This window comes from Anguilla rostrata, chromosome 3 (genome assembly GCF_018555375.3).
Source record: "Anguilla rostrata isolate EN2019 chromosome 3, ASM1855537v3, whole genome shotgun sequence".
In the NCBI taxonomy this organism is placed as follows: Eukaryota; Metazoa; Chordata; class Actinopteri; order Anguilliformes; family Anguillidae; genus Anguilla; species Anguilla rostrata.
This window is the reverse complement of record NC_057935.1, coordinates 40,759,703-40,787,531: the sequence shown is the minus strand read 5'-3', so window position 1 is coordinate 40,787,531 and position 27,829 is coordinate 40,759,703. Positions and strand designations below refer to the sequence as shown.

The 27,829-nt window shown below is 38.9% G+C and overlaps 1 long non-coding RNA gene across 1 annotated transcript in view; it reads left to right on the top strand.

The window, feature by feature from the left end:
* Positions 1-1,098: 1,098 nt before the first annotated feature.
* LOC135252044 (uncharacterized) overlaps positions 1,099-27,829 on the top strand; it is a 39,101-nt gene continuing 12,370 nt past the window's right edge. Inside the window, exons 1-2 of the long non-coding RNA XR_010329280.1 lie at positions 1,099-1,350; positions 18,775-18,842. This is a non-coding gene — a long non-coding RNA (uncharacterized LOC135252044). The remainder of the gene's footprint in view (positions 1,351-18,774; positions 18,843-27,829) is intronic.

Genomic DNA, 27,829 nt, shown 5'->3' with positions numbered 1-27,829 from the left:
GATGCGGTGTAGCCTTCTTCTGCTTCTAGCCCATCCGCTTCAAGGTTTGCTTGAACATGTTAGCCCAATCTCCTCTGATCTCTCTCATATTTTTTTGTTTATTGCGCCATTCTTTGTAAACTCTAGAGACTGGTCTGCAGCAGTTTCTGAGAACCTGGAACCATCATTTCTGGCACCAACAATCATACCATGGTCAAAATTTCTTTGATCATGCATCTTGCCCATTCTAATGTTTGGTCAATCAAAAAACTGAACCTCTTCACCATGTCTGCATGCTTTATATACTGAGTTGCAGCCACAAGATTTTCTGAGGAGCAGTCTGTTTCCATTAATGAGCAGGTGTACCTAATAAAGTGCCAGGTGAGTGTATATACATTTGGTACCCAAAGTGGGGCTAAACATGTCCTTCCTTCCCTAATTTGGATTGTCCAATTATCTGCAATCGCAGCCACGTTCATGCGCGAACCAGAATTGGGAGAGTGTAGACTTCCAAAGTCCTCCAACAAAACATGTTGCCTGCTGCTTCTTTCCACAGTGCAGATTACAGCCACAAAGTGGAGTCGGAAGGCCTTTCATATGCGCCTTTGACTTGCAGTCCAGCCCAGCGAGAGTCTCTGAAGAGCAAAGAAATGCGGAGCCCTAACCAACTGAACCCTCCCATTCCCTGGGCAATGCAAGCGGAAATTGTGCATCGTCCTATACAGCCCTGGCCCTTACATCTGATTTGATAGACACTGCTTACTTAGAACCAAATTGATACAATTCAGCTGTGAATTATTCATGAAAAATGATGGTAATTTTGAAATAAAAAAATAAAAAAAACATTTCTTTGTGCATTATATAATTTTAGTATTATATTCAGTTGACAATAATTTTAAAATTGTAGAGAGAACAGTTTGGGTGGAGTAAAACTGAAAGATTGAGAGTGTATAAGAGGAATGGAATTAATGAATAGTAGAGTGAGTGAGAGTCACTGAAAATATATTAATTTGGAAAATGAATTTAGGCCCTAAACATAAACATTTAATTGGCGGTAACATTTGTATCAAGACAAAGGCAGGCACACAGTCTGGCAATGTGAAAGGGAATGCATATGGATTCCTTAATCTCTCTCAGGGCAGATCTGCTCTGCAGGTAGTGTGCCCTACAGCTTACAGAGAGAAATACACACCCTGTTTCCTGCCTAAAATCCATTTTATGCTCCTTGACCTCTCAGCAGCATTTGACACAGTTGACCACCACATCCTGTTGCTGTCTTCCCTGACTGCCTTGGTGATCTGCCATACAACTCTCAACTGGTTTGCTTCCTACCTTGGCAGTTGCTCCTTCCTGGGGATGTCACAGTTTCAGGTAGGAGTGGGACTGTATCTGCTTTTTTCTGTTTTTGTTACAAGGCGCAACCATTATACAAAATAAACTGATGTGTTGTTTGTGAATACACAAAATATGAGTGGGAAAATATACATAACCTATGTTGCAACAAACAGACATGTACCACCCCCTTCCCCTTGAAATTTAACAAAGACATCCACATGGGTTAGTTGCAGGTAAGAGTTGGGTTCTTAATAAATGCTACTCAAGCATTCAATGTTATGGTGACAAGCACTGAAATCAACATTATGTTAATTCTGAAATGTCTGAAAATGCATTTTCATATTTTATCAATAGTTTGTTTAGTTAGTGGTAGTGTTTGTCATTGGCATGTTCCCTAATGAGTGTAACTTGTTACAGTTTTAAGCTTTTGTTTTACAATATGCAATTATTTGGAGCCCTAAGTAATATTAGCTTCATAACAGTAGTTATGTACATATGGTTATTGGGCATATGTACATAACATATTTGTATATACAGACAAACAATGCCTTTATATTTTGTCTTGGTTTCGCCTGACTAATTTAAACCTAGTCAACTAGTGACAGGTAATGTCTGTTCACTCAAGCACACATATTAAAATAAAAAAAACAAAGATTTTCATTAAGTAGCCTTGGCTGCTATTTTTTAGGTTAAATAAGCCTTGCATTGACACAGCACTGTCTATTCCTGGCTACTCAAGAGCTAGGTTTAAATAGTCCCCATAGGCACTTTGATGGCACAGTCATGTGACTAATGATGCAATTGAGTTTCTATTTGAGACTTTTAAAAAAATTTTTATTATTAGTTGATCTTATATGGGGTGAGTCAGAGGAAGGAAAGTGAACAAGGATAAATGCTATGAAAAGCATGTCTTTGAGCAAATAAGTGAAGCACAGAAAAAACAATAAACCACCAAAGCGTCAAAACTTTCAATGAAGTTGCAGAGAAACTCACAACATATTCCAACCCAGATCAAAACTGAAAATTAACCACGTTCATATCAACTAGCTCACAACAGTTGTTTAGGCAAGTGTGCAGTCTTCATGTGTCAACCCTCCCACAAGTCAATTCCAGCTCTTGACAAAAACTGTAGATCCGAGCTGGGCAATTACAAATTATTTGCACATGAAAACAGCACTGCAAAGTCACTGGATGAATTCTGACATACAACGAGACTTGGCCTTGGTAAGAAACTCAATCAGTGCAAAAAAGATGTGTGCCTTACTTTCAATTTTAACATCCTAAGAAAACATTAAAAAAACTTTATCCACAACATAAATGTCTCAAATATGGACCTCAATTGCATAGCACTGTTCACTTGAACAGGGAGATGGCTTCTTTTTACTGACAATATGTGTCAAAATAAAAGTAGGCTACTTGTTGGGCCTTACTGAAAGTAGTTGAAACAAGCGTAAAAGAGTCCCTATAACTTGCAGTGCAGCACCATCTACCACTGAAATGTAAAAACCATTGAACATCACCACAGGCACAGGAAACAGGTTAAGTGAGGCTGCCATGGTTGTTCCATTGGTTTCTGAACTCCGTAACTCCCCTTTGGATAAGCTGTATGCAAATGAAATGGAGGCAAAATAAATGAAGCTCTGTAAGTGGAATTCAAATCCCTTGGTCTTCCATTCATGTGAAAAGGCTTGAATGATACCACTCAATTCAACTCAGGCTACAACCTCTCAAATCACTAATGTACACTGCAACCCAATTCTCTTTGGTGCAGCATAAACCATGACACCTCAATGTGGTCCATCTTCTCATTATACCTTGTCCTTGAAGGTACACCTAAATGTTGCACACTCTCTTGAAACCTGAACCAGAGCCAGCACACTACTTTTGGTCAGAAAAAATAGGTACAGAGGATGATGGTCCTACAGTAGCTATCATCCATGGAATACCATTGTGCATGGTATTCCATTTTATTATTATTCGAGTTTCTTATTTCTGTGCCTGATGAGGGAAAGAATTCCATCCATTGGGATTTAGGTGCCCATGTTTGATGCAGTCATCATGTTAGTTAGTTTTATTTTAGGTTGCCTTGTCTACAAAAGGCACTGAGCATACACACTTTGTGAAATAGCTATGCTTTGGTTCATTTATATTATATTAACATTTTCACTTTTTAACTTAATGCAGAAAAGCGTGCTACTCTATGCAAACCTCAGATCATATGTACGCACAGATTGTGGCTGAAAAGCTGTATTGCAAGCTACACACATACATATAATGCTAAATAAATAGATAAGGCATGTGTCCAATCATTATTCAAATAAAATCAGTGCAAAACCCTTTCAATAAGAATCAGGGAAATGACAACATGAGCCTTGATGTTACACAATAATTATATGAGGCTTACAGAAGGAAACACAAATCAACTACCACAGTGAATTGAATACATGTAATGCATTCAACAATATTGTAGATAAACCATGTGATTCGACCTGTGCACGTGCAGCAGGACCACTACGGCGTCTCTGTATATTATGACATGTGGCTTCTGAACGGCCCACCAAATAAGGGTAATTAAGGGCGTTCACTGGGCACGTAACTACAGCTTGTGCACATGTGCATAATTATTGGATGAGTGCACGTTACACATGAAAATATGAATATGTACGGCTTATGCCATGTTCATAAATCAGATTTTTTTTAGTTGTGCATGCATATTTCTAGGAACACGTAATTATTCAGTTGGACATCAATGCAAAGTTCTTTAAAGGAGGGCCCTACACGTAGAGACCTACATATTTGAATGTGGGGTGGGGTGGGGCAGACAGCCTTTTAAAGGTGGCGAGGATGTTCCTTTCAGCACAGTCCCAAAGGAGGAGAGATACGAACTAGAAGATAAGACCCCTTTTCACTCTTTATAATGGTCATGTTTTCAGTTTCTATAACAATGGTTATGAATGTTCCGGCAGTACTTGCACCATTCCCATGGATACGTGGACACTTTACCATTTACATATTTAATACAGTTTTAGATTGTCAGTGGCAATTAAAGCATCTATCCAACTCTGCTTGGAATATGAATACTTGGATCCCACAGAGAGAGCACCACATATGAAATCCCGGGATTGCTGACACCTCCTGATGCACAGGAGGGGGTCAACATTTCTGGAGCGTTTAAAGTGCTTTTTCATATCAATGGTGTTTTCACACTTGGGAAGACCATCAACATAATATCCAAATGGGCGAAACCATATATCAAATGATACCACCTGGTGAAAGAGTTCTTCCTATTTTTTCAGTTTCAGACGCAGATATTATTCATACGAAGCCCCGCTGAGCACCAGCATGGCAAATCACCAAAGACAGGAAAAAATCTGTTTTCATGACGCGTTCATAAATGCCAGGGGATTGATATTTCACATATGCAATTTATGCTGCAGAAAGATATTCATATCCAAATGAAAGAGGGAACAAGATGTCCTTACTCTGGGGTCAATGGGTCCTTTGATTGGCAGCTGGATTATTAGCCTGACATTTCATGAAACTACAAAAATGTTGGCGCTGACATGTAATTACAGTAGGCATACTATCCCATAATGCAACAATGCTGTTAAAGCTCTTGTTTGTTTGCTGATGCGCTCAACAGCTTGGACTGGACTAGATTGGACTGCGACAGTGCTGAGTGAGCCTGGGAGACAGAGGAATGCATAGTAGACTCGGGGAGGGGTTCTGTTTGTAGGGAATTCCCCCACCTCAACAGTAAGTCCAGAGGTTGATTGGGTGCTGGCAATTGTCCAGCCCCAGCTATGCAGTCCTTCAGCACAGTAACTGCAGCAAATCAGATGGTGGAAATAACAATGCCCTGCTTCCCACAGTTCTGAAGATGCACAGGTTAGTGTGCCCTCCTGAATTTACAGAGGATATTGAAGTGATAGAACAGGCCTACAAGTGCAAATGAGAATTGTTAAATCTAGGGTAAAAATAATCAATTCAACTGCTTTAATTTTCTTGGGAGATGCTGAGATTCTGACCTTTAAGAAAATATGACCATATATAATTACATTTTGAAAAATAAATTCACACTGCTTATTTACTTCTGAAATTTTTCTCAAGAAAATTGTAAACAAGAGCTTCACTGCCATGCTTATTTTTAAAGGCTGAAGCTGGTACATCAGCTATTTACAAAGAGGTCAAGACAACTCAGTGTCATTTCTGAGTTGGCCCTGCAGTTCAGTTTTACATCTGAATCAGCATTGTGGTACATTTCAGGATCATGTCTGAATCAGTATTGTCATACAGTACATAGGTATCGTATATGAATAGGCGATGTGGCACAGATCATACATGAATCAGTACTGGGATGCAGGGTGTCATCATATTTAAAGCAGCATTGTGGTGCAGTCTGGAAGAGATGTAGGATGCAAAATGTGTGATTTTACTTCTTGGTCCAAGATAGCTCTTGGTTCAGAGCTAGTTGTCAATTTCCCCAATATATTGTACTTGGATTTAAGTATTTTCCCTGTTTTCTGTTTGCATGAGCTAAAAATCAGAGTTGAGGTTTAATGTTTTTGTTCTTTAAAGTAAAGTAAATTAGCCAGGACCTGTGGCAGCATTATATTAAGCTCTTGCAGAGGTCTCAAAATGTCACATGTGCTCCCTTGCATACTGTAGTACAGAGGCGATTCTTTGTATTGCCCTCCAATAATTAGGGAAAATTACATTCTCGATATTCCTCTGCTTTTTACACCTGGTCACTGGAGAGGTGGGTTCTGTAATTATGCCTCGATTTATGATGTTTCACTTTGAGCTACAGTGCAACACAGCTTTTTGAGGGCCAAGCCTCACGTCTACACAGATACCCCCATATGCTGGTTATATATAGGTGACCAATTACCAAGGGTGTGAAGGACCCCTATTTTTTTTTGCTAGGAGTATTATTCTTGTTTCTTCCAGCTCTAGCTACTGTACATTTTCACACCGTCCCATACAATAACGCATGTAATTTGGCAGGCATGTTCAATATTCATATTATGATATTTGACCACGCCTCCTTTAAATCCAACCTCTATTGAACATTTTGAAACATACTAATTGATGAGGGACCCATTTAGGTCATGTGCATCAAATTTTGGGCCGCTACCACCCTATGTGGCGCTACATAGCCACTTCAAAATAATTATTAGATGTACCCTTACATCCAATACACAAAATTTTGTATGCATAGTAGGCTATTTGGTTTTGGTTAGCAGTCCATGACAAAGTACCTCCCAGTGTGCTACAGCTCACTCTTTGTGCTTGGACCCCAAATTTGTTTTCCTTTATCTTTCCTTCCCACTGTTTAGCAACAGTTAATCTGCAGACCAGTGTGTGTTACGCCAGTGGCAGTTCCATTTAATTTATTTGTACATGCCTGTTAATATTTTGTACAAATATCAAACTGGAGTTCAAGTGTAAGAGCCCTGAAGTAGAGACCGACCAGAGTTTTACTTTGTAAAATGATTTGTAAATCATTCTGCTTCTTTTATCCCCAACCCCCATTGTGTCAGCATTTGCAGAAAGTTTTCTTTTGCATGGCCTCTTATGATACACACAACTGTTCTCGTTTAACTGAACTCATAGTCATTGAAAAAGAACACTGCTGTAATGAGACATTGCACAGATTCTGTGAAAACAAACCTATAAAATAAGCTTTAATTGCGAAATGGCCATATTATTCATAATGCAGTATTGTACATTGACTTTACAGTGTAGAAGTAAGTACATTTTAACAGTTCACTACTTGCGCAGAGGATGGTTATTAGCAAAAAAAAAGGTTGCCAGAACCACATGGCCATCCTTGGGAAAAAATGTTTAAATGCATATAGATGCATTTTAAATGCATTTCCTTTTAATGAAAACTGTTTTTTAATGGAAGCTGAAGGTGAAAGCCCTGCATGTCTGATATGACAGCAAGTCTGAGATTATTGTCTTCACACCAGTTCACACACAGCATATACAGTTTAATGCTGGTCTTTTAGTAGTATAGGGTTAAACTTTGATATATTCGACATATAAATGTCTTTCAAACAGTGACATTGTCTTAATACAAAAAATAAAAAACAGAATTCCAAAGGATGGTCTTGCCTGCTTTTTCACTCTAGGGCAACTTACTAAAACGTATGTGAGTGCACATGATGAAAAAAGTGTCAAAGCTATATCAGCATGCCTGTGAGTGGAGAAATGAGACTTACAACTTCAAATAATAGGATGGGATACTGACACATCAATTCTTCATTCAAAACTCACTACATGACAACAGAGATTGTCGTTCTTCACAACAGTAATGTAATTTATAAATACGAAGATTATAAATAGGAAACAACTGAATTAAGAGAAAATGGTGTTCTGTGTTTTAAAACATTTCATTTTCCTAATTGACTTTAGATACCGTGCATGTCACAGTCTACCTGTGTGTGTGTGTGTGTGTGTGTGCATGAGAGAGTACCCTCCATATAAGATCCATATAAAGCCCTATATATTTGACAGATGGGTAGACAGTGCCCAAAACAAAATAAACACAAGATCTTGTCTTGGAAAATCAATGTTATATTCATAACTGCTGAGATGTTGAGGAAAGAAATAGCAGAGATGGAATAACAGAATGTAAATGAATCTGTGTTGGATATTTTTATGTAGTTCACAGGGAACTTGTTCATGAGATCAAAGCATTCTGACGGAATAAATTTGATCGATTTCGGTTGTAGATCATACTCATCTCACCCTATAGTACAGGGAGTGATCGCAAGAAGTAGTTAGATGTCTGTCAGCAGTAAACTTAATTCCAGTACAAAACTGGCCCCCTTTTCTTAGGAAACAATGAATTTTTTTATTTTTGTTTTCCACTCAATAATGCCAATGTCACTGTGTCACCCTCTTCACCACCTAGGAATTTCAGAGTGGTTGTGGACAACAAACTGTCCCTCTTAGAGAACATCACAGCAGTTTGTCAGCCATGCCTGTTCTTCCTGCTCATCTGCAGAATCTGCCTGTCCTTACCACCTATTCAAACCAGCTCTTAGGCCAGGTGCTGGTCATCTCCCATCTGGGCTATTGCAACTCCCTCCATGCTGGCTTCCCTGCCTACAACACCAGACCTGTGCAGCTCAACCAAAATCCACAAGCACAGCCATGTTGCTCCCCTTCTTATCTCCTTCACCCCTATTGGCTCAAATTAAAAACTGTTGTGCTAGCCTATCAAACAGCTGAAGGAACAGTTCTGCTTATATCTTGAAAAGATCATCAGACCCTACACACCTATCAGACCTCTCTAATCTGTTACACTGGGTGCCTGGCTTGGCCTTCCCCCCCATCCATGCCTGCACTTCCAGGTCACATCTCCCATCTCTTCTGGCCCCTCGGTGGTATAATGAACCTTCTACTACAGTCAGAACCGCAGAAACCCTGTCCACCTTCCCATGCAGACTGAAGACTCACCTCTTCAGTTTTCACCATGACTCCCCTGACTCCCTTTATATATCCTTTCTTTCTCTTTTTGGATTTCCTTTTGGGATGACACTATAGGTAAAGCTGTGTCAAGATAGGATTTCTGTCTTGTGGTTATTTCTTTTGTTACTTTACAAATTGTTGTTTGATTAACATTACAGTTATTGATATGGCTGGGTGTTTGTCACTTGTGGCATGGCTTGACTGCGATTTTTGCCTTTTTTGGCTGTTCTGTGAATTTTCCTGTATTCCTGCAATTTCCACAATTTTCCCTGTTTTTCGTGCTTCCAATGATTTCCTGGCAGTTTTGGATGGTTACTGTCAACTTTAACGGGGCCTACAGTCAGTTGCTGCAAGCAGATGTTTGACGGCCCCAGTTAAGAGCGTTGATTTCGAACACTCCTTCTCCTGTTACAGTAAAGTTGTCAGAGACAACAGTGCTCCATCGAAGATATAAACTCTGCAATATACAATATGTTGTCCCAAAACAAACTTTAAAGAAATAAAAATTGGAACACAGTAATAATGCAGTTCCTTACAATGTTGTTATTTGTCTGCAAAAATTGAACACCCCCCCCCCCCCCCGCATGATCATGAACTTGTTCCTAATAATAATAATAATAATAATAATAATAATAATAAACAAAAATAAGTATTTATCTCTACATTAATGTACACTCCACACAACACACATACACACACACACCTACACACACAAATGTATGTTCCGGCCTCGTCTGTATTGACCTGATTTTTGTTGTGTTCACTGTTGCCTGGTCCCTCTCCGATCCTTTATGGTGCCAAAGTATTGACAGGAAATGAAAGATTCATGTGTTCTCTGGCCTTACCCAGAGCCTAAACCTCACCCATAATTCATTCTCTATTGCTTACAGCCAATTGAGTATGTGGAGAGAATACTAATTATGATTAGAGTCTAGTGGCATTGAAGTGGACTCTTGTCATTGGCTAAAGTATATGGTACTGAGCTCTATTGCCCTACATCCTGCTTCACCATGCTGGGGGCTCCAACATGCCCTGTCTACAAAAAACATTCAGTTACAGTCAAAACAATGGCTTATCGCAGTGTGCTTCTGCTTTAGCGTAACATTAGGTATTTTAGCACTCCCCAGTTCATGTTACAGTGTGCCAGCTCTGTGCCAGCTAATCAGGATGTTTCAGCTGGTTTATTTACTTTTCAGCCATCTCAACACTCTCCAGATTTAATAGCTGCTATTATCTAAAAAAAAAACCAAGATTCAGGACAAAATATTGGTACTCTTTTGTCATTTGATTCTAATTGGCTTTCCTTCCCCCATCATCAAAACAAAACAAAAAAGAAACTCAACCATTCACATCAACAAATTGCAGCAGTACATACTCACAGCAAGCCTTTACCACATTTTATCTTTTGCTGTAGCCAGACAGACACACATTAAAATGGCCATTTCATATTTGACAGGGTCACATGTGCAGTTCCCCCTTATTTCTCTCACATGAAATTAGTTTTGAAACTATCACACATTCCATGCCTTACGTTTTATACACCAGTACAAAACATTCATATTCATTAATGCCCCAGGCACCTGCTTAATTTAGAGGTTGCTTTTTCAAACAAGAAAAAACACAATATGAAAATGAATACATTAGTTCTGATATCGAACTGCTTTGCTTGGTCCTATTACTTTTCAAGAGAAATTGTTATTTTTTTGTATATGTTTCTTGCATGGTAACTGTCTTTCTCTTTTTATTTCCCATTTATTTTACAAGGGAGGTCAAGTGAGAATTCCATTCTCTTTTGTGATCATTGCCTGGGGATCAACATGAGTAGAGAATGCAAGGGATTGCACAGCCAACCATGTGTAGAGGGATGATGGGTGGTCAAAATTATAGACACATGGAAATTTGACCAGGAAACCTACCCTACATCTTTGAGTTCCATGAGCTCTTTAGTTGACATAGTAATTCAGGACCTCGGTGTAGACTTTTACAGCACAGTGCCCTCATCACTGCACAAAGGTAATGGTTTTCTATAAGTCAGAGTGTCCCCGATTTTTCCACCAGTAGCAACTTTATTTCCTGGGAAGTCTCTGATCCAAGGTCCAGGCCTTCATACTGCATTTTATCTCAGACTATCAAGGGCAACTTTCTTAAAATCAGCTTTTCCAGCTACTAAGCATGACAACACGATTTTGGCATTGTGCCCATGACAGTATTTGTGCACATGAACCTCGGGACAACCCAAAGATTTCTCAAAAATTTATATCCATCCTTACAGGTCCTAATTATGCTCTTTTACGATAAACATTTATTACTAAATATCAACATTTTTTTAAATCCCAAAATCCACAAGGTGAGCTGTGTATTTAATGCATTAAGTGGCTAAAGTCCAAGTGCGGTTGGCACAGGACAGACTCAGGCACAGTGAATATAAGAATATATATTATTCACTATAAATACAGGCATCAGGAGTCTGTGAATGAGTCTTGCCTTTTACTCTTCAGACTCAAGCACTCCACATTTTATAAATATTCTCAAATTCAGGTTGAAGCTCTTCCTTCTGTTCTGTGAGTGTCTAACCACTCCTGGGGAAACTGTTTAAGTTCTGCAAACAGTTGCTCTTGGCTCATGTTCATTCCCAGTCTTTTCTTTGCACAGTGATGTCACAAGGGCAGTACGGTTTAAAATACCGGCTCCGTGACAGCGGTTGTGTTCAGGGAACTAAAGCTTTAAATATCTCCCTTTATAAATTGTCCCCAATTTTTACTTTGAGGTAGTTGGAGCTTGGTGACAATTTTTTGTTTGTTTGACACTTTAAATCAAATTCTGCCTGGTTTTAAGTTATGCCTGGATAATTACATACATTCTCATATAAACCAAGTGAAGACTATTCTTGTGGTGTGGAACGTCTGACAGAGAATCCAAGCACACATTCCTCCCTGACTCAGATCTCACCACCAGGTACATATATTTTGGGGAATGATTAGTCAGTGAGCTGGACTGGAGTGCGGTGGGAATTGGTACAATTACAGAGAGTCTGGCATGTGTGCCTAGTCTATTCTGTATCAGTTATGCTCCTCGGAACTCCTTTTTTTTGCTGTATCCTACATAAATTCTGCCTCTCCCCTCTTGTTGCCGCACTATATCTCCTCATCTTCTCTCTACTCTTCACACCTGCTCTCTGCTATTATTCACCCATCTCATTTACTGTATACCTCTCTCATCCATTCCACCTCTCTGCCTCTCACCAATCCTCAACTTGGCTCACCTCCATAATAATCAGTATTGCATTTAAACATTAATTTGCTTTCTCCACATTTTATGACACTCGTTTTTCTTCTGTCAATATTATAAATATTATAAATATAACCACAGTGTTCTGGCATTCTCACATCAAATGTTCAATCAACAACACAAGAATCAGAGATAGACTCACAAAGAAAAAATAGTGTCATTCATGCTGTTTATTGCGCAAGACCTTTGAAAACTACCCACGCCATATTATCGACCAATTCACTCCAGTGATGCTGTTAAGTTAACCACACGACCACCAAAATGGTTAGCAAATCAATCACAGTTACTGATTGTATAAAATCACAAGAGCAAGACGCATGGGAATGAATGAAGGCATTGTAAGGGAGAAAGCGAAATGTCAGGTTTTCTAAGCATGAGCTGACAATCTTGGCGACATGGATCAATGCTAACTTGCCACAGCTAAATAAAATAAAAAAATGTAACGACAATGGAAAGATCTCAGATATGGAACTCAATCACACACGTCAGTGCAGTAGGTGTTGCTCGACACAGAGATAAAATGATATTATAAGGTGGACCAATGGAAAAGGACTTCAACTTAGGCATCAGAAACAGATGGAGTACTCCTCCAATTTAGCTGAGACCTGATGATAATGTAGTGTAAACAATGACCAGGAAGAAACTGTCCGAAGAGGGGAACTGTGGGAGTAGTGGTATTGAGATTGCAAAGACAACATGTTTCAAACATTGTTATTTGGTTTTCTTGTATGAATTTGATGGATATGTTTCATATAGCCTATGCCTACTGACAATTTACCATGGCATGATATAATTTACATGGCATCAATCTGATTCAGCACCTTGGAGAATGCCATTGTCACTGGCTTTCAAGCAACATCTATAGTATGGGAGTTGTCCAGGGAGTGGTTTATATGTGATGATCATACACATTATGCTGGTATGGTGACTACAGCCCACAATTTTAACTGACTCTACAAAAATACTGGTCTTAGAGGAGGAAAGGACATGACAATAGCTTACAAATACAAAAATATTTAATGTTTTTAGTTGCAAAACATGATGTTTTGCCCATCAGATTAGCCTTCATAATTTTTTTTGTGAGGGAGGCATTAGGTTTCATTGATGCTCATCGTTTTTGCCTTAGTGCCTCAATAATTAATTTAATTCTAATGGGCTCAAATTATAATGATTAAAAAAGACACCATTGAGCAACAGATGATATTGAATAAAGAGCAAATAGTGAGTTGTTCCAAGACATGTAGAGGTCTATCTCAATTCATAGAATTAGACCATTTTGAATGAATGATTTTCATTCAAGGGCAAATGGGAGTAGGCTAGGTCAAAAATATTTGTCTTCATACAATGAAATAGTGTACTAAACTGTAATAGAAAACAATTTACCACAGGCAGGTTCAATATCATCTTTGTTGTTGAGCAATTCTTATATAAAATCACTCAGCCTGTAACAACAAATAATTTCAATCTCTGTTACCCCAAAGATAAATAACATAGTCTTGCAGATCCACTCTCTCTTGCACACCCAATATGTAAGAGGTGTCCTACTCTTATAACTATGGCAGCTGACGTGGCCATTGAGAAGTACGTCACAATATTGCCAGGTTTCAGGTCTTTTTAAAATCCTTTTAAAAAGTGGTAATTTGATATCAACTTTGAATAAGGCATGACCTGTATTGAGCTCCATTTGCATAAAAATGATTTACTTCAGTGAGGAAATTTGTGTAGATAACTGAAATATGCATGGCTCAGATGGCACACTGCATTGCTATTTTCCTGACAGCGCAGTTGAATACATTTTTTTGGTACTTGCAACAGTTTAACAGGGGCAAAAGCATTGCAGTCCTTTTATGGATTCCCCCGCAGTAGTCCTAAATGCACAATGCACAGCAACAGTTTTAAAAGGTTCTCGGCCCTAAATGGATACTGGGCAGACAGGGAGGTCTAGTACATCAAAACCTCAATATAATCAATGCCTACACTCACACTATTTTGACCAAGGTCCAGATTCAATCTAGCCACAGTGGCCTTTGTACTCTCTTGATGATGGCAGTCACGTATATTATGTGAAAATTTTACAAAGCATATGGAGCGCTTGAGCTAATTATTCAGTTAAGGACAACGTGCATTGCAGTTGGATTGAATATGAGCCAAATATTAGGGTGGTACTCTTTCGAAATATTTATGCCATCATAGTTTGTAAAGGATCTTCAGTCATTTGAGTCAACATCTGATAAATGGGTGCGGACTAACAGCACAAATAATAGATTCACTGGTTCATGTCAATTAGTAAGATGTATATGGACCATTTTTCAGTATATGACGCATATGGACCAGCCTCTAAAACAAATATGTGGACAAATATTTTGTTTTGGTTTTTAATGAAGGACAATGTTTTGAGAGACAAATAATAATCTTCTACAAGGCCTAGACACTTAACCCTTATGTTGTCTTCATGTTATATATGCCCCCCGGTGTCCACAGGGTCAAAAATGACCCACCCTCACCGGACCCCTGTAATAAAGCCTCTTAGTTGAATTTTAAACCATAAATCACTATGTTTCATGTAGAAACAATCTGTTACTCATCAGTGAAATCAGTGAAGTAGTGTGTTACCCCACTTCACAGTACATAGAGGTTGTTATTTTCTAGTCACAACCAACTTGATTTTCGACTACAAAAGCCAGCATCTTACAATATGAGTTTTTTCACTGTACATTGTGATCGTTGTTAACTTTGATTAATGTCTTTCTGGATTTCAGTCTAACTGGGAGAATCCAACAGTAACATATTCCCTCTAATGCACATAATTGTTTTACAATTCATGAAGAATCTCTTGAAATGTTTGTTTCCATAAATAGATGATGAGTTAAGAATTCATCTTGGGGAATCAGGAACAGGTGGTACCATGTGCCGTGAGTATCGGTTTGAAATAGAGCGGAGGGATCGAAAATGGCACAACGCATTCTCTGGATTTGATTCGCAAGTAGCCATGGCCACCACTGCTGAATAATAGTTCCGATTACCTTCCAAAAACAATTTCAAAAAAAAAAAAAAAAACTCAGAGAGATGGGCAAAAACACTGCTTTCATCGGTCACCTGTTGCTACACTACTCCGCAATTCTACACATTCTGATTGGATACTCAAAGACAGGAAAAATATATTTTACTCATTTGCCAATATGGCTCCTGTCAGCTCTTGCGCGAGCAGCGCAGCCTTAAACCCTCAGAGATCTGGCAATACAGCCCTCTAAACTCTGCGATTCATCAGCTCTCACCAGCACACTCCTGCCATTTCTCCTAACTCCCATCACGCTGGAACAGATGCGGAGAGGGAAAAAATAACCAGATCAGGACTGAGATGCGGCTTTAGAGGACATTTCACACTGAGAACTAAAAGGCAAAAACTCATTTGGTAGGCTGCACCAAGCATTTCAAAATCAGCCTGCTGAGAGCTATTCCCAGCATTTTTTTAAGAAAACCTCTGACTTATATATCGGCTATCTCTGTCAACCCAAAGCAAAAAAATCCTCCAAGAGTCATCGGCCTTGATTGAAAACACTTGTCAATAACATGAAATAGCAACTAAATTTAGAATTTCAGAAGAGACTGTCTGCATGTGAATTAACTTTTAGCACACATCGCTAGTTTACGATGAATATATTCTGCATTGTTTTGGCTTCCTTACAAAGGGACAATTGTAAGGCAGGTTATGATGTATATTCATTTGGAGTTACGCTTGAAGCATATTTTTTTTTTGCATTAGACCACAAACCCCTGAATGCCCTGATGTCTATCATTATAAAGTTGACAGGTCGTCAAACCTCTATATCTAAAATATTAATCACACGCATAAACTGTCTTGGGCCAATCAATAGCACACACTAAAACTCAAATGATATTTTATGAAAATTTCAGAAAGTGAGCTATCCCTTTAATACAGTTGCAAAACCAAGACATTGGTGAATAAGATAATTCAAGTTTAATATTTTAGGAAGATTACGTTTAATTTACGCTTTACTTAATTTGCAAATTTACACTTATTAAAAAAAATAATAATTTGGTCAAGTTTTGAGTGTATTAAGGTCAGTTTTTTTTATTTTTAATTAACTTTCAGAAAGCTAGAAGTAGTTATATGTACATGTATTGTTATAAATACTACATTTATCATGCAAGATAATGAGAATTATATTAATATTCATAATCACAATAATAAGATGAAGCAGAAGAAGACAAATGAAGAATCAGTTATCATTCAAATGGGTGGTTTGTTTGTCTGCTGATTTACAAAACTTTTGGTGATCTCTGAACTCAAAATTACACTCACCAACGTTTTTGCCACTATATGAAAACAAATTAAGGTATCAATGTTGATTGAATCTAGGCTACCATATAGTGTTGCCAGTGCTGTCATATTATCATATTGCATATTGTGTTACTGCAATAATATTTTGTATTAGGCCAGCTTTAAAAAATCATCTTAAAACGTGATGTGAATGGGGAAAGATTTTCACTAAAATGTTATATATTTTTTAAGTGATGTGGATATACAGTAAAATTAATTTTACGTACCATCTCAACTGGATGCTTATACACCAATAACACTGTATTTCCTGAAACATTGTTTACACAAACATAGCCTAATTTGCAATACAAGGACATGCTGCCGAGGTACACACATTATGAGTGTTGAAAAAAAAATACACTCAACTTTTGGCCTCTGCATAATTGCTGAGATTCCGCTTTGGCCCACGAAGCTCATAACTTGGCCATGCATTACATCATTTGCTTACCTTGCTTTGGCAGGGCTTGGGCTACTAGAGTGGATTTCATGATCGTAGCAAACACTGGACACGTTCAGTAAGGTATCTCACTTTTACAGACTAGCTTCAGCCTGGAGAACATTAACACTATCCCGGTCTAACATGCTGCAAAGCCAACTAGGCAGAAGATTAGCTAGAGTCTCTAGTGACAATACATTTCCAAGAAGTGCAGGGATGGGCAACAGAAAAAGCCTAGCCTACAGTACAAGAATACATGATGCTTTTACCTTTGCTTGGGCTTGGGCTTGGACTTGGACTGCGGTGGCAGAATTAGACATAATGAGTCCCGGGTAGAGGCAGAGACACTGGAGCACTGCAGGAAATGAGTATTCCTCACTCTCGCTCTCCACAGCACTCCAGGCTGACGAGGGCCTGTGGTGTCATTAACATCTTCATCAGCCGCAGCTGAATCAAACTGACGCCTCGTTTCTGGATAAGCCTGCAGCTATGGTTTGGAACAGCAGCACTGCTGCTCGCAGGTCACCTTTCTGTCCTCTAGCTGATCTCATTGCCCTGTCAATGCCTTTATGTGGCAAAAGAGGGAGGGACACACCGACCTCCTAAAATCATGGTAAGCAACAGGTGGACATTTTGTGTCCTTACAGGGCTTTTAGCCTGTGTAGACAATGTACTTATCCAACATTCTTCTCCAGAGTGACATGCAGTAGTGGAGAACATCAGTGTGAAAATTTGATATCCCAGAGAAGGCATAGAGGTCCGTTCATAATCAATAAATGTAATGCTAACCCAGCAAACATGAATTTGTATTGTAACAAGCTAAAGTACCATGAGACAGACCTGGAAATACATGCATGCGACAGGGGAGGTGCAAGGTGGCCAGAGATAGCAGAATGGACGGGACTGGTTGGTGTGTAGGGTCTAATGATTTGTTGAAGGGTGAGGGTGGGTGAGGCACCATTACAGTATGTGCTGGGTAGACCTGAGTTAATACTGTAGATATCCAGTTATCTTAATGAATAATATGAACAAAGTACATTGTTTAAACTAAATAGACTTTGATTGTGCCATCTTCAGATATATAGGCCTAGTCATACAATCACATTCGGTTTACTGAATTCATCTGCAGCTTAATGTTAAAATCAGGTCATGCCCTTCCAGACCTGTTTATTCATATGCAGATACTGACCTCCCCGTAATGCCTGCAGTGCTATACTTTATAGGGTACTAAAGTACAAAAGCTCTTCCCCTTGTGTTGGAAAAACACCAAAGGTCCTTGTCACTGCCTCTGTATTTCTTCTCTTTCAATGTACACTGACTTGAACAAAGGGGAAGGGAGTGGAAACCTAAATCCTCCCTCTGTACAGACAGTCTCTGTGCACTCTCATTAGCACACAAAAGAGCACTAATAAAAGGCTGACCTTGGCACTGTGTTTTGAGGGAACCTGTGATTTGAAAGTCAAGGTCTTGTTGGCAGATAAGCAGCCACAGAGTTTAATCCCCTCTCTGCTGAGTGGTGCACGTGGTTAAATAACTGCCTTTTCACCTCTTCTCTTTGTAGTAGGGATTTCCGGAATTTCTCTTACGTTTGTGCTTTTGGCTGCAGGCCCGGAATGCCTCAGATCCACCTATTGTACGGTCACAGTGAACCAGATTTTAAGCCTGGATTCCGTACAAGCATCACATTCCTGCGCACGTCACAAAATAAAACAAATTTACAGAAAAGTCAGTTTAAAAAAAAACAACAAAAAAAAAAAATTGTCAATATGTATTGTTAAGCAAAAGTTTTTCTTTTTGCTAAATTTTGTGCAGATTCTGCTTTTGGCCTGTAACAGGTGAACTTACAATACCGAATAACCATATTGTGTTGGTCTCTTTTGAACATCCATTTTTTGTGTGCTTCAAATCCAAGGTTTCCAAGGCAACCAGCGCTAGGCACAACAGACTTCATGGAGGAATTTTCTGTCTGCACTTCTTAAGGTAGGTTAATTTGAAGATAATGGCACCATACAGTTAAGGTCAAGGCATATCATTAAACAAAATGAATAGATTCCTGTAATTAAGCATATTAATCTTCCCGGTCATATACATGTGTTCCATATTTCAATACTATGCTTTGACTGCCAGAATTTTTAACTCTTTCAAACACTAACACTTTTTAGAATAGGTCTTCAAAAAGGTGTAATGTAAAATCTTTTTTTTTAAATATCAAGAAAATTTCTCTTTGGTCTTCTGCTTGTGTAGTTGATGAACCTTAAATGGCAAATAAATGCAAATATGTCTGAAACATAAACAAGCACGACCACCATATGGTATATATTTAGCGGGAGAATAAGTCTAAGTAAAGTAATAAGTAAATCTGTTACACATTGCTGAATGTCTTAAGACATATGTCCCATATATCTGTGGTTAGCCTTAGGTTATAATTCAGTAAATAGTATGGTCTCATGAAGAGGAAAAAAATGTCTGTCTGTTTGGCCATATAGACAGACAAAAAAAAATCTTGTTCGGTGATACAGAAGTAACAGCGGCTTGACAAGAGACAGACAGGCCATTAATTACGTCTTTATCTGTCTATTTAATTATCGGTTGAGCCTCTTAAAATGGAACGGAACGTTTTTAGAAGCAGCTTTCGCAGGTTAATTTACGTAGACCGTATGTGAACCGCTCGGCTCCCGTTGATGGTTCTCCCATCACCCCCTTCTCACCCCCATTCTCCATCAGGCTTCCAGCTGGACACACGCTCGTCCGCATTAAACATCGGCATTCACGAGCGACAGAGGCCTCTGTTTTAACAGGGCACATCCAAGCACTGAGGAGAAAAAAAAAAGTTAAACACCTTCCTCTCCTCGCTTTGATGCGCCGAGTCTTTAAGATGAAAGGTGCGAGAGGGGTTTCTTTAATTATTTTTTAAGAAAGAAAAAAAAAAAACATCAGATCTCAGATCAGCCGCTGTGCATCTGGGGCATTGTTTAAAAGCGAGGTGTGGGAACGCAGGCTCAGGGCCATTGGCCCTCTGGACCTCTTCTCTGTAATGGTGGAGGTCAGAGAAAGTTTGCCTTCAACAACGCACAACACCGCCATGTTTTCTCCATTTGTAGATTTATCCACTAAATAAAAGAGGAAACTTACATTTTTTCAAAAACTTTTAAATACAAGCAGAGAACTGTACTACAGTTACAAAGGCTTCAAACACTAAGACTAGTTTTTTTTTCTTTTTTTCCCCAATATAATTTTTCTCTTTTTGACATTATTTCTGACATTTCTTTAGGAAAGGTTGCAGTTTTACATAGTGAAATTATGTGTATCACATCCTCTTTAAATGTATTTCAAAATGTATGCGTCAAATGCTTGTGGGAGAGCACAGAGAACAAGGTGCGGTATTGATTTTCTCAGTTGCCTGTTTAAATGACATTACACGTTTACTATTTAACATCCTACACTTACACACTTACATCACTATATTACACACACCCAAGCATCTTAAAAAGCCAGCACTCTAAAAGCTACTGTGAATGTAATACCACTTCTGTAATACATCTGTTCATCAAAAGATTATCAATTATAGCAAAGAATTATAGGATTATAGAAATTATAGAATTATATAAGTATTTCCCATATGGCTTACTGCACTGTGAATATAAATCACGGATTTTACCTTTAGCTTGAAGCTACTTTTCCTATGAAGTTAGATGAATACTTTTCTTGGCCATTTTTCCCCCAGACTGATGAGACTTTTGAAAAAATTGAAATGGCAGGAAAAAGTGAGCAGGCATACCTGTCATTTTTAGAGACAACATTGAATGCCAGCGAAATGAAAAACACAGTATCATCTTTTCATTTTAGTCGTGTCATCCAGCCCAGTATTACACTGTTCCGCCTGTCCTTCGTTTCCTAGGCATCATTTAAAATGCACAAAACACTTATTCCCTAAAACATATTGCCTATAAAATTGAATTCGTCCTCATTTTAATACGTCATTTAGGAAATGCTGACCTTTAATGATTTGGCCCCATACATCACGCAGTCCAGGAGCAGGACAGAGCCGTTAGGTAGGCAGCAAGCATCCTGGAGGCAGACTAATGAGATTATACATTCTATTATGCATGAGGTCATTCAGGACACGGAAGGAATCCTTTCATTTTGTGGAAATGAAAATAATGGCTCTTCCAACAGACAACATTGATAACTCTCAATGCAAACGGGTCTGTCTACCCGGTGAGCACGCGCGCAATCATTTTGGGGGGCAATCTTCTTTCTTTAACGCCAAAGAACATGGTGGAGATGTAATAGAATGCAGGTCTTTAATGCCAGCTCTGGAATAAATGGGGAGTCTCTGAATGTGCTTAGGGAGCATCAGTTAGGATTGACGTAATGAGATGGCACCGGGGAAGGCAATTAACATTTAAAAGGAGGGACCAGCTCATTTGTTATGGGGATGATGCCGTAGCCCCTGTGTGCTAGGGAGCTTGGCAAATATTTAAAAAGTCCCTGGCTAAAATTGATAAGTGGGAATAAAGAGGCTAACACCACATCCCTACTAACAGGGAAGGATCCACATCATACAAACTCTTAGGCTGTCACGTGTTTGCACAGAGAGATATTTTGAAAGGCACTGAAATATGACTTGCATCCCTCCGTTTCTTGATCCTCGACACAAATGGAGATCATGTCTTAATTTTGTTAAACTACTAAAGGCCCTTCATTTGGCCCGCTCGTGAAATTTCTTCTGTCTTGAGTGAGACAGAGAAAACAAACGGCCATCCTGTATCGCCAGACTGTCTGTCTGAAGCCACGGTGACACTAAATAAAAAAAGCTGATAGAAATACCAAGAAAGCTGAAAAATGAGAGGAGAGAGAGAGAGAACACTGGCCGAAATATACAGCAGCCCGCCACACATCATTCCTCAGAGAAAATGGCCTTTTAATGGCTGCAAAGTGTAACTGGGGCCAAAAATGGCTGTCTGCACTATGAGAGGAAAGGGCTGGTGAAGTGAAGAGCTGGAAAAACACGACAAAAACAGGAACCCAAAAGTGCGCCGGGCAGGTAAGCCAAGGAATTTTTGTCCTTCGAGCACCTTATGTGAAGAAATGTTTTTTTTAAATTGAATGGGGCATGTTATATTACCGCCACTTCAGTCTCTGAAAATGATGACTGTTAAACTGACGGGTTTAGATATAAATAGACATTTAAATAGTATTGAAAGCTGCAATGTGAAATAGTCTTTTATCAATGACATAAAATGTAATATTTTCATTTAATTTGCTTTGAGAAAGTCATGAACAGCACCTAAAGCATGTTGTCAGACAAATCAGTAGCAGATTTATGAAGGTTTGCTTCATCCAATCAATTTCCCAGTGCTCATTTCTCAGTTTTAGGCATCTTTTTAAAAAAAGCCATTACATGACCGAATTCTCAATGCCGTTCAGGAAGAGGAAGAGCTAGCACCGAATGCATAAGCTCCACGTGCGCACAGTGTGCTGTATCGCTCCTCACATGTTGAATGTCACATTCCCCTCACAGGGCAGCACGGTGGTGAAGTGGGTAGCACTGTCGACTCACAGCAGGAAGGCTGTGGGTTTTAATCTCAGTTTTGGGCCTTTCTGTGTGGAGTTTGCATATTCTCCCCATGTCCGCATGGGTTTCCTCCGGGTTCACCAGTTTCCTCCCACAGTCCAAAGACATGCAGGTAGGCCAACTGGAGTCTCTAAATTGCCCATAGGTATGAGTGTGTGAGTGAACGGTGTATGTGCACTGCAATAGATTGGCAGCCAGTCCAGGGTGTGTTCCTGCCTCTCGCCCAATGCATGCTGGGATAGGCTCCAGCACTCCCTGCAACCCTGCTCAGAATAAGCGGGTATAGATAATGGATGGATGGAAAATGCCTCCATTCATATTCAAGATGAATTAGCTTGCTAGGTTAGATGCCATTTTCAACTTAATCCAACAAGTGTCCACTTAGGACATGGCCGGCATATCTGACTACCAATGCTCTTTTTATGTACAGGAGTCTTTGGGTCATCGGACATTTGATTATCTGAACAGAGATAGATTTGCTTTTCATTGGTGTCTCTGGGTCCAGCCATTTGCGGGTAACCAAAGTATGTACTGCTTCCCCCTCCCTGTGAATAATTTAGATTGTGCTGACAAGCAGAGAGTGTACACAAACTGAAGTGAGCTAGTTCACAAAACAACATAGCATTGTGATATGAAATACATTTATAATTTTGGTGGATTGGAGAATTGGATTATTGAGGAACTTGAAAAAGCATATGTGACTTAGAGGCTTGATTTTCTTGGAAAAGACTTGGAAAGTGGAGACTCGCTTAAAGATGATGCTCCAGACAGAAGGATAGGCACACTGGTTAGCTCATTGAAAAAGCACTTAAGTGTACTCCTTATTATTTCTTCTTATTCCACATTAATATTCAGTATGTAACTCCTCCTACAGCTTTTCAGCAAGACCTACTCCACAAAGTTTGGCTAGTAGCTTCACCTAGCTGCTTGTGCATTTTGTATCAATAGCTCAAATATTTTTGATATATTTACATCTTATATTGAAAAATTAGGATTGATAAACATTGACGGAACTTTCAGAATCTGAACAACACACTTGCAGCTGACATCATATTTCAACATTCAAAATGTTAATGCTCACAAGGCATTGACACTCAAGAACAGGATTTCCCGCTGTTATTTGTTCATAATATAACAGTTTTAGTGATGAAAACTTGATTTATGGTGCAGATAACTTGTTCAAAACATTATCCAAAATGTGAAATTTGGAGAGGTTGGGGGATGTCTAGGAAAGAATTTCACTACTTTTAGTTATTTGCACAATTGTTTTCCAAAATAAATGCATTAAGACGATTTATGGGTGCAAGGTCATTTGCTATTTTAACATCATAGGCGCTGGACAGGAAAATGACAACTGCATCTGTCTGAAACTAGCAAAGACACTAGCATTTGGGTTACCGCTGTGTTGCGATGAGTCCAAGATAGAGCCATTAGTCTTGATGGTACACTTGTGCCCTTCAAACAATGCCATAATCCATGTCTCTGCTGTGTGTTACCACACATTGATAAGGCTTTATTTTAGATTAGTGAAAACCAGGTGGAAATAGCTTTTTTAAGTGCTTGGAGTTATGGGGTTAATATGCTTTGACTGCCAAACATTTTTGAATTGATCATTTTTTAAATGTAAAATTTTCATAATTCAGCCACTATCCAGGAGAAATGCAAAATCAACAACATCTGGATTGTTAAATCATTAGTTGCAAAGAAAAACTTGACCATAAAAAAGCACACTGTCTGTATTGTAAACAGAGTTTTTTCGTGTAAGGGTAGTATGAATAGCTTACATTATTGCCTGCAATCAAAACATCCTTCACAGCCACCATTTGTAATGAGCTAACTGAAAATTGTTATGGGCAAACTTCCAACGACCCATCTGACTCATATAGTTCGGGGGTACCTAACATTAAGCAAATCACTCTTGGATTCAAGTCAACAGCGCTGAGCATATTAAAAAGAAAAGCACTTACTAACTCAACAGTGGTCTGGATTGCATAAAATGGGCAGCCAATTAACATGGTCAAAGACAGGGAGGTAGGAGTCCTACAAATAGCACTGGATATTATATAAATATGAATATTTCATGAATGGATTTAAAATTTCCAGATGAATCTATAAATTAATTCAACAAATGGAAAAAAATAACCAATTAACTATTTTGAAATGAATTGACAGCCCTTAACTAAAAGCCAAGCACTCCTCTCTCTGTACCCACTAAAGGACACATTTCTCTCCCAATAGGAATTAAAGAACAGTATCTTTAGAGTAAGCGCTGAAAGGAGCTGAATACTACCCACATTGACACACTTCTTTCTCCCTGTACACACTGAAGGACATGATCTTTAGATCAGATACACCCCAGTCCCAAATTTAAGGTGGTGGCTAATCCTTTAAATATTATGATATCCTAAAAATTATTTAAAATGATGATATATTACACTGAGTGTGGTAGAGAAGGTTTGAATCTTAAGCAATCTGCCCAGTGGTGAGTACATGTTGTTTGAAGTACAGTAGACACGTATAGGGCTGCAGCAGCTGTCAAAGATCAGTGCTGATACACCATGATGGACAGCAGGCCGATGTTAGCATTAGGGCTGATCAATTTAATTTCCTGTCTTTTGAGGCTTTTGACAAATGCAAACATTTCGATCAGAAAATACAAATTAATGTCTACATTAATAGAATGTAAACTGGCCTTATATGCACATTTGCAGGCTCACTGCATTGATGCAATCGGTTTCTCTGTTAGTTTGAGAGAGCACAGACTACTGCACATGTTCTCCAGTTCGGGTATCCAGCCATCACTGTTCTTCACTGTACAGTCCACCACCTAGGCACCGGAGAAGCTACCGTATGTGCACCTGGCATAGGCAGAGTACAGGTGCCTGACTGACCAAAGCAGTAAATCTTCAACTGTAAAGTAGGAGGTACCCAGCTGAATGAATCCTGTGATGGCACAGCCAACTAAGGCCACAGTCAGCACTCCCAAGCACAGGATCTGAATCAGGACAATGGAGCATGTCAATTCACCAGGAAATATGCTTTGCCTACCACACAAGGGGTTTCAAAATCTACTAACACTTCTGTGCCATATTTGACTAAATGCTAAATATGGCACACATTCTGAGACAAAGCACTGCTGCCACTGAATGGCAGAAGAGTAGGATCACTTCACTGCCAGTTACTGAAGTGACTTCATGTAGCCTCCATGCACTGCAGCAACTATGCTGATTTTGCATTGGGTCATTAAGCACACTTAAATTCAGTACCACATCATGCTGATATTGTGTAGGCCTACATGTGTAAAAGCATACTGGCCACCCTGAACATGGCATGCAAAGGTAAAACATCAGCATGTATAGTATATACTATGACAGTGCACTAAATTCCAGCATCATAATGACAAGCTGTCAGGATTTCCATATGCCAGAACAACATTAAAAAAACTTCCAATAAGCTGATAGGTATTGTGAGGCATGCCCTCCAAACGAAATGACACAGCAACTATTTTTTGTATATGGGAAACACAATTTATGAATACGTTTTTTATGCAAAATTTTGACAAAGAGTATGATTTCTTATTTCTTATACCTTACGGCCTGGAGGAGAGAGCTTGTGAGAAATGAGGGTTTGGCAAGGGGAAAGAATAATGGAAGAAAGAAAGAAAGTGTCTGTGTTTCTATTTGTATCCCAGCTGAACTCATTGGGGCTTGTCTGCCCTGTAGATCTGCCTGTGGATCACAGAAAATAGTTTCCTTTAAAATTAGGAGAGAGATTGGGAAATGTCTCAGAGCAGATTTGAAGTAATCAAGGGGAAAATAAGTAAGTATTCCATTTATATTTCAGCTGGCTACTCGTAGTGCCCCATCTCGAACAACTGTGGGCAGCTTACAAGGACCAGGGCAAGCAACAGGAAGGCCGACCTGCACAGGTGACTTTCTCAAAATATTACTGGTAAAAATGGGTGGAGCAACCATGTGCCATCATTCTCATTGACTAATTACGAACCAATAAAAATGCATAGATTGCCTCAGCAAAAGATTCCTCATATACTGGCTAATGAGGGCTCACTCTTTCGGCTCTAACAAAAACACGCAACTAGAAACATCATAATAATAATAATAATAATAATAATAATAATAATTCAACAACATTACTCCAGTAATACCTTCATCTTACCACCTTTTGTACATTTGATTCATCACAAAGTCACAGAAAATAGCAGTAAAACAAAGGAACCAGTCTAACAGTGCAATAAAAGTCAGGGAATGATAAAAGAAGGTAAGATATATGGAACATAAAATGTGAGAGAAAGAATATGGAATAAAAAATTAATAAAATAAAAACACTGATAAGACAATAAAATATAATTTATAGTAGTACTACACAATTATAATACATACAAAGTAGCTAGGTAAAAGGTTTTAAGATGCCATTTAAAACCACTCAAGGATCGACAGTCTACTGTGATTTCTATAATTTTGGTGCATAAAAGCAAAGCAGCCTTGTGATTAGGTTTAACAGCCAGAATATCTAACAGGGATAGTGCTGGCAAAGCAGACAGCTCTCCTCCCTGAGAGGGATACATAAGCAAACCGTCATAAATGTATTCAGGTGCTAAACCATTAAGTGCTTTACATACCAATAAAATAACCTTAAAATCAGTTCTAAAAGGTAGCCAATACAGACAAGGGGTGATGTGGGTGCGTTTCTCAGTACCCTTTAATCAGCAAGCGGTTCTAAATAACCTGAAGCCATTCAATTGATTGTTTGGAGAGGCCAATGAAGAACGCATTACAGCAGTCTAGTCCACTTGTGATAAATGCACATCCTAGCTTCTCTGCGTTGAGATCAGACCATACAGTCGTCTCACATTCGCCGGGTGTCTCGGATGGAGAAAAGCACACAAAGGGACAAGAAGTTGAAATCCGAGTCAAAAATCATCCCAAAACATGAGCATTGAGATATGCCTTGCCGATCAAACAAGGTTATCTTGTACTCCTAGCTTTGGAGCCAATAATAAGGATCTCAGACTGATCCACTGTTAATCATAATAAGTTGTTTGACCTCCGTTGTGTTTATTAGACAGCAATAAACACGGAATGATAATAAAAATACCAGCATAATGTCCCTGGGTCAACATTATTTTTCATTTATTGATAACTTAATTGTTTTTGTGTGCAATTAGGCCAAATGTCTAATAGATATATTTGACACATCTATTTCAAGCATCTCAAAACAAAGCTAGCGCTGCATTATTCTAATGTTCATCATTCAGTTTTCCGCCTGGAAAGACAAAACTCCTTGAAGTGCTGGGTAACCACCGTCTGAAAGCACTCTGAAAGCACTCTGAAAAGCAACCCGCAATTAACCAGCACACGGGCAGATTCAT